Source organism: Daucus carota, chromosome 7 (assembly GCF_001625215.2).
Source record: "Daucus carota subsp. sativus chromosome 7, DH1 v3.0, whole genome shotgun sequence".
NCBI classification, from domain to species: Eukaryota; Viridiplantae; Streptophyta; class Magnoliopsida; order Apiales; family Apiaceae; genus Daucus; species Daucus carota.
Window position 1 is genome coordinate 10,124,974 of NC_030387.2, and position 12,384 is coordinate 10,137,357.

The following is a 12,384-nucleotide window of genomic DNA, read 5'->3' on the forward strand; positions in this document are numbered from 1 at the left end:
AAAACTTGTTCTTAATCCTAAAATTGAACAACTGACTAGTGATTTGTTAACTCAATATAACAAAGTCAAAGTTTTTGAATTTAGGGAAAATGAACTGAATGATCAACTAGCTGCAGAAAAGCTTAGGTGCCTTGCTGATATAGAGTCGACTGAAACTGTCAAGAACCTAGTGGACGAACAAGTGATTAAGAGAAAAGTTGGTATAGGTTTCAATTACAATTAGTCAGCAAGTAAGGCTATGAATATAAATTATGTTGTTAAAAGTGCTAAAGACAGGGGTATCCCACATGTTTTAAAGGATGCTCCCAATTTATTTAAAATCCCTGTTGTAGAACCATTGCTTGATATTTTTGTTGTAATTAAATATAAAATTTATTTAGAGGATATTGAGAATGAGAAATAGATTCTGGCACTTGTAGAGCCAATGCAAGTTAAGGCGATGATCTTTTGTCTCATGGTAGCCTGCTCTAGTCCCCTTACGAAACTTTCGTTATAAGGTTAGCCATATACTTCACATGTTTCTAGCGATTCACATGGCCTCATCAAATGATAAAAGTCTTGGATAATAATCTACAACACACTAGAACACCCTTGTTGACGATCCTTTCCTCCGACAGCATCTAGGGTTCCTCGAACAATGTGATATCTCACACTGAGTATATCCTTAACCGTTCTGCCTCTTACCAAGACTACCGAATGTTCTTGTGAATTATGGCCAATACCGGTTATATAAGCAGTGATTTCAAATCCAGAGGTTAATCGTACTCTGGAAACTTTACGTAGGGCATAGTTTGGTTTTTTAGGGGTGAGTGGAAAAGTTAACAGATAAGTCACCCTTACAGCCATTCTACAGAAACATACATGAGATTTTCACCTCTTACGGCTCCTCGTTCAATTATTTCGAAGTCATTGGATCCTTTTACGCGTTTGAGAACCCCTCCTCTTAATGCCCCATGAACGACCTATATTCATTGAAATAGTTGGTGTGTCAATTATCGGTGTCTTGATTAATATATAAAATATTTACTTCCGTTTCGTCTTCAATAATCAAGTTGTGCAAAATTACACAAGATGTCATTATGTATTTCATTGTCTTGATATCCCAAAATCGTGAAGGTCCATGTATTATTGCAAATATATATTGTAACACTCCAAATGCTCGCTCAACGTCTTTTCTAGCCACCTCTTGTGCAACATCAAAATACTTCTCTTATTATTTTGAGGAGCTGGAATAGTTTAAACAAAGGTTGGTCAAGAAGGATATACCGTCAACGAGATAGTGTCATATCTTATATTCATTCCGATTGATTCTAAAATTAATTTCAGGTCAATGACCTTCTGCTAATTCATTAAAAATATTAGATCGATCCACAAATTGATATCATTTAAAGATATAGGTAATTCAAAGAATGAGTGTCAAATCCAAAGATCATATGAAGCAATTACTTCCAGAATAATAGTAGGTTCATGAACATGACATGTATAAGCTCATTGCCATGTAGTTGGACAATTTTTTCACTTCTAGTGCATACAATCAATGCTTCCTAACATACTTAGAAAGCCGCGTTGTTTTGAAAATGCCAATAATCTCGATTTATCTTCCCTATTTAGCCATCTTAAATATTCAGGATCGAATACTTCAACAATTGCTTTCACACATCTTTTAAAATACTGGGTAGCAATACTTTCACCAATCCTAACGTATTCATCGACGGAATCTGTAGTCGTATTATAAGCAAGCATTCTAAGGGCAACTATAAATTTTCTGTAGGCGGGGTAATCCACGAACTCCAACAACGTTGGTTTTTAATAAAATAACTATCATGAGTTGTAATTGCTCCTTCAATTCACAAGAATAGTTACCGACATATCCAAAATCTTCTAAGAAATATCGTTTCCAAATATATATATCGAAAAAATAGTCATGATAAAGTCTAAATGATAAGTTGTAAACTAGACTTTATAAAAATTTTAAAATACGTGTCAAGTAATGTAAGAAAGTGCATATAAATGAGTGAGACGGGTTGAATATAATATATAGGGGCCGTTTGTCTAAGCATAAAAGAAGTGACTTCTTGCTTAAAATAGATAAGTGGAGTAGAAGTGAGAAGCAAAAGTAGAAATTTTAAGTTGTTAAGTGTTTGGTTACTTGAACTTATAAGCAGGGACGTATGCACACTGGGGGCGGTGGGGGTACTTGCCCCCAGTGAGCTGTATAGTATTTACTAATTTATAGTATACAAATTTCACAAATCAAGGCCTTGCCCCCACGGTTCAAGAAGGGGACTTTGGTAGAATCAGCCATAGTTCGACTCCTGGCTGTAGCAAATATCTTCCAGACTTCCACAGGAAGTCACTTGACAAAAACAGAGCAAATTAGGCAGAAGCTAAAAAAACAGAACAGAGCAAGTGAACACAAGCTCCTGCCCTCCCCTGTTTTCCGGAGCCAAAAAAATCAAAAGAATTAATATTCAACCTCAAATCAAAAGAAATCAAAATCCCTCTCTTGTCTATATTAAGGTTAGTAATTCTAATTTAATTTATCCTCATATCATTTTCATGATTATTAATTTGTTAGTATATTTTTATTGAATTTGTATGTTTAATTTGTGGTGGATAATAGGTTTGTGATAATTAGTATATACTTCCTATTATTCTGTAATTAATTGTAAAATGTTTGATAGTTGATTCTAATTAAAAGCTCATATTTAATGGATTTTAGGGTTTGAACATAATTAGCTATGGACAAGTTTCTTTATAGGAGAACACCATTTGTTGGAGAACAAACAATTAACAATGATGCTAATACAAGAGATGAGCCGCGTTTTTCAAAACAACCTCATATAGAAATTGATTTAAATAATCTTTTATCAGATCCCGGGTTAAGAAAAAGCATTCTCGAATATCATCCAAATGATCGAGATAAGATACAGAGATTTATCTTCAAAAAGGGCCATGTCAACCAAAAGATCATGATTTTCCACAACGAAGAATTGGATTGATATTGAGACGATTTGTTCCTTCTTGGTTTGATGATTATAGCACTTGGTTGGAATATAGTATTTCAAAAGATGCGGCAATTTGTCTATGTTGTTATCTATATAAATCGAAGATTGGAGAAAAACCAAGTGGAGATAGTTTTACCATTGATGGATTTACAAATTGGAAAAAGAAAGAAAGATTTGATTCTCATGTTGGAAAGCATAATAGTGCTCATAATCTAGCTTGGAAGAAATGTCAAGACTTGATGAATCAAGAACGACACATTGAAGTAGCCTTTGAGACACATTCAACTCAAGCTCGAAAAGAATACCGAATGCGTCTAACAGCCACAATTGATTGTATTCGATTTCTCTTACATCAAGGACTTGCTTTTCGGAGAAATGATGAGTCCTCGGATTCGGTTAATCAAGGAAACTTTCTCCAATTATTAAAGTTTCTTTCCGAGCATAATGAAACAATCAATAAAGTTGTTTTAAAAAATGCTCCGGGTAACTCCAAGCTTATTGCTCCTCAAATTCAACATGATATAGTACATGTTGCCTCCGGAGAAACTACTAAAGCTATTATCAATGATCTTAATGATGAATTTTTGTCAATCTTAATTTATGAATCTCGTGATATAGCCGTGAAGGAGCAAATGGCTATTTTATTACGTTATGTGAATTTAAAAGAATGTGTGATTGAGCGCTTTCTTAGTATTGTACATGTAAGTGATACAACTTCTTTATCACTTAAGTTGGCAATGGAAGGACTTTTTTCAAAGTATGGCTTAAGTATATCAAGTTTACGTGGGCAAGGCTATGACGGAGAAAGTAATATGCGAGGTGAGTTTAATGGATTTAAAGCATTAATCTTGAAAGAGAATCCTTCCGCATATTATGTCCATTGTTTTGCTCATCAATTACAATTGGCCTTAGTTGCCGTGGAAAAAAATCATTCTCGTGTTGCTTTGTTGTTTAATGTGGTTTCTAACTTATCAAATATTGTGGGAGCTTCATGCAAGAGAAGAGATCTTCTTCGTGAGACACAATATAATAAAGTAATTGAAGCAATACAAAATGGAGACATTCAAAGTGGTACGGGTTTACATCAAGAAAGTTCTCTTCAACGATCTGGGGATACACGATGGAGTTCTCACTATGTTTCCTTAGTAAGTTTAATCACTATGCTTTCTTCCGTTATTGATGTGCTTGATGTGATTGTCGAGGATGGTACGAATTCGGAACAAAAAGGCCAAGCTTGTGCCTTACTTGCTCTAATACAATCATTTGAGTTTGTCTTTGACTTACATTTGATGAAAAGGTTATTGGCACTAACTAATGATTTGTCACAAGCATTGCAAAGAAAAGATCAAGATATCATCAATGCAATAGGCTTGGTCAAGATTTCTAAGCAAGGACTCCAAGAAATGAGAGATTCCGGGTGGGAATCTTTGCTTATTGAAGTGTCTTCTTTTTGTGTGAAAAATGATATCAATGTCCTAAAGATGGATGACAAGTTTGTGGATAAAGGAAGATCACGAAAGAATTCTCAAAATGTTACGAACTTGCATCATTATCAAGTGGAGTCCTTTTTTACTATTGTTGACATGCAACTTCAAGAACTAAACAACCGTTTCACGGAGACAAATTCAGAGCTACTTTTTTGCATTGCTTGCTTAAATCCTAAGGATTCTTTTGCGGCATTTGATAAGAAAAAGTTGATTCAACTTGCTCAATTTTATCCTTATGAATTTTCAAAGGTTCAAATTTCTATACTTGAAGATCAATTGGAAACTTATATTTTTGATATGAGATCCGACAATAGATTCTCAAAAGTTCAAGGCATCGGTGATCTTTCCAAGACTTTAGTGGAAACAAGGAAGAATGTTTTGTATCCTCTAGTTTTTTTGTTAGTGAAATTAGCTCTAATTTTGCCGGTTGCAACGGCATCGGTAGAAAGAGTATTTCGGCTATGAATTTGGTGAAGACTAGACTACGTAATCGTTTACGAGATACTTTTTTAAATGATTGTTTAGTTACGTATATTGAGAGGGAAATATTTGATAGTATTGATAATGAGAAAATCATTCAAGGCTATCAAAATATGAAGTCTCGTAGGGAACAATTATGAAATGTATTAAACATATTATTATAATATTTGGAAATTATATACTCTGCCCCCATGAGATTGAAATCCTAGATACGTCCCTGCTTATAAGTTTTTTTAGTGTTTGGATAATTTGACTTATAAGTTCATGCAGTGTTAGGTACATTATAATAATATTATTTTTAAAAGAGTTTGGATTGATAATAGATAAACTTGCTAATAAACTAAAATACAAAATAATAAATATGGATAATTCAACTAAAAACAGTATAGCACTTAAGGAATATTTATAGCAATTTCATCACGCTTTGCACTCCAACTACGATCCCGGTACCCTTCTCTATCAGATTCTCCCTAACTAGGATTAGGGGCTGAAGTCGCATTTTCAAGATATAAGTTTCTTGTTCACCAGTTATTTTGTAAATAGGCATATTTGCTAAAATAGCAAATTTGGCCTTCCACGCTCCAAAAGTACGTTCAATAACCACTCTACAGGAAGAATGTTGATGATTAAATCTTTCTTTCGTATTTCGAGGTTGACACGCAGTACCATTAGCACGAAAAAAAAATCTTGTATATAAGGTCATATACTTGAACCCTTATACAAGGCCATATATCCTTTTTTGTATTCATATCCCGCATCTACAAGATAATATATATTTCCAGTTGGATGTGGAAAATTAAGTTCGGGTTTAGTCCTGGCCTCATTTAAAATATGACTATCATGCGCTCCACCTTTCCAGTTGTTTGTTCTGATTCCCGTTAACCGTTCTCTTTAAATATGAACCAAATGCCCATTGATATGTGTTCCATCGATAGCTCCGATGGCATCCCAAACACGAAATAAAAATAATAATAAGTATGTATTAATTATATATCCTTGAAGATAAATTTGAAAATCTACATCTCTTCGGAACTTACTTTAAAATGTGGATAATATTTACTATCTTGAGGTTTATGAAATGCATCTTCATCATTAAAATTTGTAGCTGGAGTTATGTAATCCCTGGTCATTCGACATATTGCAGTTAGAACTGAATGAAAATGCCGAATAATTGAGTGACAGTTGAGACTTTAGAAGCCAGAAACATAAAGTTAAACACCAAGTATGATGCATTCAACTTGCATAATTTGGAAACTAGTGTTTCCAGTTATTATACTCAATAAGATGTGTACTTCCACGAATTTATCAGAGGTGGTAACTGAATTCCCTACCTCTTTATATTTGCATATGATATATCATCAAACATAAGAAAAACGATGATATATCTGTCTAATGGCCAAATTCCTAAAAATCTTTATTGTATCAATTATCAGCTCAACAACGTTAGTTCCAAATGGCTCAGAAAACCGCAAACTCTCCTTAACAGACTTTTGTTAACGGCAAGAAAGATCTTAATCTTAAAAAGAAAGTTTTAGAACTAACCTCATTTTTACTCATGATAAATAATAGATTAGTCTATAAGCGAACACCTTTAATCAAACCACTGTAATTACTACTAGTAAGGCATACACAACTATAAGCTTTCAGTGGAAGGTAGATTGGAGTTGATATCCAGCAACAACTCAGTAAACATAGTAACATGAAAGACATAAGCTGCATAGCAAACAAATAGTGGAAGATTTCATTTAGACTTCTTAAAAAGAGTTTCACCCTTAAAGTTTTTTTATGAATAATCAAGCACTCGTATTAAAGCCCAAACCACAATATACGTAAGAGATCAAGTGGGAATAACCTGTATCTTTTGTAGCCACCATAATTCCATTGCCTCAATCATTTTTGTAGTCTCATTCCAGCCCAAGCCACTATCCAAAAATTTTAGCTTTTTTAAAGTTTGATATTCATCTTTCATTTTTTTCCTAGTGATTCTTAAGATGCTCTTGAGTGCACACCCCATCCTTTTGTGTGGTCAATCCTTTATATGCACCGTAATTCAAGCTTCTTTTCTTAAATTAGACCCAATCTGATTGCCCTTGATTACCAAAGTAACACATAATTCAACAAACAGTGAATGTAAATCTTTTGTCCACTTCAACGCTGCCATCTACATAATTATTACAAACAGCATATTAATCACACAACTACTAAAAGCCTATTAATCACGCACAAATATTTTTCAGAGGGGCCAACTTTATAGTATTCACATAAGTTCTGAGGCAGCTAGAATTTACGGAAATCAGGGGTTCAGTAAAGAAATGACAACTGAATTAATCTGGCAAAATGACACAGAATATGTAAAGAAAGCCCAGCTAATTTTGCAATTCTTTATACAACAAAAGAATTGACAGAACCTTCAGGCATTATAAGGAACTGAAACAAGTCAGACAACAATTACAAAAGCAAACAAATAGACTAAACAAAAATAGAATCCACAAGTTCATATTTCATTAAAGAAGCTCTGTCCTCTGTCAAACTTTCAAGGTACACAAACAAATAGAAAACCACATCCTAGCTGTAATACAAGAAATGAAGTGTGAATTAGTATATGAAAACGATTGCTGATTAGGTGTAACACCCCACTTTTATAATAGAGATAAACAATTAAACAAGTCCAAATGCATTCAAAAATATAATAAATTAGCAAACCCAAAATCATACTAGATAATAAAGTCAGAAACTCCATAATAATAACTCCAACAAAGTCTGTTCCACTGGATGAATTGAAAATGGTGAGCGACGAGTTTCCTCCATCACCTCCTCCCTACGTTCCTTGTTATTGGGCACACATAATCGGTTATCCATCCAAACAATACCCTGATCATCAATGCGAAGTTCTAGTTGTTTTCCAGCTTTCATGTTCTGTATAAGGTACCACAAATCTCCATCACCATCCTGAGCTGTCTTAGTCATGGAGATAAGACTAGGCTCCACATGCATACTTGCCACCATACCAACTGCATCATGATATAAAACTCCAAGCAAAACTTCTCAATCTTAAGCTGAAGAGGTCTTTGTTGTGTCATGAATCCTGTCAAATTACCAAAGTTCTTCCGACTCAAGGCATCTTCTACCTTATTAGCCTGCCCTGGATGATACCTAATACTCACATCATAATCTTTCAATAGCTCAATCTACAGCCTTTGCCTCATGTTAAGCTCCCTCTGGGTAAAATGTACTTTAGACTTTTGTGATCATTAAATATCTCACGTTTATCACCATACAAATAGTTTTGCCAATTTTTATTGTAAAAATCACGACCGCCAGCTCCAAATCATGTGTCGGATAATTCACCTCATAAGTTTTTAGTTGCCTCGAAGCGTAGGCGATCACCTTCCCATGCCGCATCAGTACACAACAAAGTCCTTTCTTTGAAGCATCGTTGTAAATCACATAACCACCCATTCCAGAAGGTAGAGTCAACATTGTAGATGTCACAAGTCTCTTCTTCAATTCATCAAAACTAGCCTCACATTCATCAGTCCATATGAATTTGTTCTTTTTTTGAGTCAACTGCATCAATGGCATAGCAATGGTCGAGAAACCCTCAACAAATCGTCGATAAAAGCTAGCAAGCCCTAGAAAACTCCTCACCTCCGTCACAGTGGTAGGTCTTGGCCAGTTAGTAATAGCCTCAACCTTTCCAGGGTCCACCTTGATTCCATGTGCTAATAAAATATGTCCCAAAAAGGTAACTTGGTCAAGCCAAAATTCACATTTCTTATACTTTGCATACAATTTGTGCTCCCGTAATGTTTCCAATACCACTCTAAGATGCTCCACATGTTCTCTTTAGTCTTTGAGTACACTAAGAAGTCTTCAATATAAAAAGATCAGAAATTTGTCAAGAAAATATTTTAATACCCTATGTATCAAGTCCAGAAAAACTGTTGGTGCATTGGTCAACTTGAAAAATATTTCTCGAAGATCAATCTTCGAGAAATATTTTGCCCCTTGTAGCTGGTCAAATAAATCATCAATCCAGGGTAGTGGGTACCTATTCTTCACTATAATTCGATTCAACTCTCGATAGTCAATGCAAAGCCTCATCAAACCATCCTTCTTCTTCAGAAATAATACTAGTACTCCCCATGATGAAACACTAGCTCTGATAAAGCCTTTATCAAGTGATTCCTACAGCTATTACTTTAACTCTTGTTGTTCAAGTAGAGCCATTCTATACGGAGCCTTTGAAATTGGTTGCGCACCTGGTAACAAATCAATAGAAAATTCCACATCTCTGTGTGGTCGTAATCCGTCCAAATCTTCTGAAAATACATTAGGAAATTCACGAGCCATACTGACATCATCAAGTTTAGTCTTCTCCATAGAAGAATCAACAGTATGAACCAAGTATCCCTCACGATCATGTGCAATCATCCTCCATGTCTTAATAGCTGAAATAAATATTCCCAGAGAATTAAGCTTAGAACCTTGGAACTAGAACTAAGGTGAATTTGGATTCCCAAAAGTTATCTTCTTCCGTTGACAATCGATAGTAGATTTCTGTTGTTCCAACCAATCCATCCCCAAAATAACATCAAAATCTCGCATCGGAATAGGTAAGAGATCAACAGGTAATTCCTTATCTTCGAGTCTAACCACACACTCAAGGTATTGAACATTCACAGACATATTTAACCCCATAGGGTTAGTGATAGAAAATTCAGACAATAGTACAGTAGGTGTGCATAGATGTTTAGCCTAAAATGTGGAAACAAATGAATGTGTAGCACCAGTGTCAAATAAGACTGTAAATTTGCCCATACTGTAAATTATTGTTCTAGTCCCCGAATTTTTACAACGGTGCGTTGCAGTCCCGGATGGTATGACCTTGACGACAATAGTTGAAACATGCTCTTCAAATCCAGTTACAAACACCACTGTGAATTTGCCCATAGTGTACACAAGCAGACCTTCTTCCATTATGATTCCAAGTTTGACCTCCTGACTTGCTTTGCTGATTCCCTTGATTCCTATTTTTCTGCTGATGCGGGTATCGTACCTCTAATTGTTTTGTTTAAATCCTCCCGAAGATCCGCCTTTATATTGGAATCTGGGTGGATCATCATCTTTCTTCCTCTTCTGGCCCTACATGTCCTTTTGTTTACGAAAATCAGCTTGATGAAGCTCCTAGTCTCTGGCACTATCAACCAAGATGTCCATAGTGGTGTAGCGATTTGCAATAATATGATTTCAGATTGAAGCCTACAGAGCCCACTTGAACTTCATGATTTTATCCTTCATGTTCCCAGCAATAGACCGAGAATAAATATTCAACCTCTGAAATCGAATTTGGAAATCTGTCACATATTCATCCTCCTTTTGAGCAATACTCTGGTACGCACGAGCATACTCCACACAAACACTAGCAAGAAAACATCTCTAATCAAATTGTGCTTTGAACACATTCTAGGTGAGAGTGTCCTCATAACTAGCTGCATGAGAATCCACCACTAACTTCCACCAAGTACTAGCATCCCCTTCAAGACGGTAAATAATAAAGCGAGCTTTCTCCTCCTCGGAACAATTCAGGACTCAGAATATCTTTTCTATGTGATCAATCCATGCCTCAACATCCATCGGGTGTTTAGCTTCATTAAAACAATTGGGTGCTGCTTCATAAAACGGTCGAACATAGTCTGGACTTCTTGATTTGGCACATTACCATTAGGATTCTGCCTTTGCTGATTAGCTACCTCCCTAACCATGTGGAGGAAAGTGTTCCTCTCCGTCACGATTTGTTGTCCCCGAATCACTTCTCGCGGAATCCCTCCAAGGCGGCATCCTACATCATTCATTATGAGAACACACACACACACACATGTTGGGGTAAATATCACAGGGTTATATCAAAAATCTTACTTCTACCCATACGAACTCAACCCAAAGCTCACAGGTCAAATGCCTACAGGCTAGTATACAGAATCATAATCTAAGCTCTGATGCCAAATATAACACCCCAGTTTTATAATGTAGCTAAACAATTAAACAAGTCTAAATTTATTCGGAAATATAATAAATTAGCAAACCCAAAATCATACTGGATAATAAAGTGTGAAACCCCATAATAATAACTCCAACAAAGTCTCGAATTGTGCTTATAAAGGCCTAAATACTCTTTTATCTAATCAATATGGGATGTTACAAGCACCCCCTCTTATGAGGTCCTCGTCACATTCACACATAAACTTACGAAACCCGGACAATGCCTTTGCACTTTTGGCCGGGTAGAGCTCTGATACCATTTATAAAATCCCCAGCCCACAACTAGATACATACCGGACCCAACAATCCACCACAGGTCGGCCCAAAAGTGCTAGCAAATTGGTATATATTAGTTATTTAATTGTTCTTATAAAAGCCCAAATACTCTTTTATTAAATCAATGTGGGATGTTGCATTAAGGATTAGAGTACATAAGAGTACGAGATTGAAAGAGGAGAGAAACATACATACAACTAAAAACATCAAAATTGTCCCAAATCTACCTCTATGCTTTTTACTACACTAACCCCTCATCAGATTCCTATAACTCTCCCCGCCCCTCTTTATTACACAAGTGCCAGCATAAATCGAAACAAGTACCCCATTGGAATTGTATGTAACCAAAAACAAAACAGAGTAGCTGAAAGGGGTTTGAAACTGCCTGAGCAAGCTGAGCGAGGATTATGTCCAAATTGAGAAGAATATAAAAAGTTTTGTTGATAGAACGAGCTGAGTAGAACATCGGAGTGAGTTCATATTGAAAGAATAATTTTCAGAATTAAAGAAACCTGCAAAGAACGATGCTGAGAAAGAAACACGAATATGACCGCAAGCTTGTGTTAGAATGGATATAGGTTTTTCTGTTAGTGGATAAGATAAGAAGCAGAAGAAAGAAGGTAGGATTTCAAACTTCTCAATTCAGGCTTTTAAAACCCATAAAGAGTGGCTTGTTTTTTTTTTCCACACATTTATTAGGCTTCTGAACTGAGCTTCTACTTAAAATAAGCAGGTACTTCTGCCAGCCAAATACACGCATATAATATAGGTAAAAAATGACAAGTGAAGTTTAAAATTTTTGAGTTACTTTCTAAAAATAAAATTAGATTGAGGCCTTTGATGGTATGCAAGGACTGTTGGGCCAGCTAAACGAGTCCAATTCCACAATAGTATGATATTGTCCGCTTTGTGCCTAGCCCGCACGGCTTTGCTTTTGGGCACCTCCAAAAAGGCCTCACACTATTGGAGTTGTTCAGACTGCTTGTATTCTAGCTTTCTGCCCCTCCCACAACCGATGTGGGACAACTCCTAACAATCTCCCCCTTCACACATCGGGCTCAACAACTGTCGAATTTCGCCACCTGACATGT

The 12,384-nt window shown here is 35.8% G+C and overlaps 1 pseudogene; it reads left to right on the top strand.

Annotated features, from left to right (window-relative positions):
• Positions 1 to 2,741: 2,741 nt before the first annotated feature.
• LOC108194691 (uncharacterized) lies at positions 2,742 to 4,960 on the top strand (annotated as a pseudogene).
• Positions 4,961 to 12,384: the final 7,424 nt, after the last annotated feature.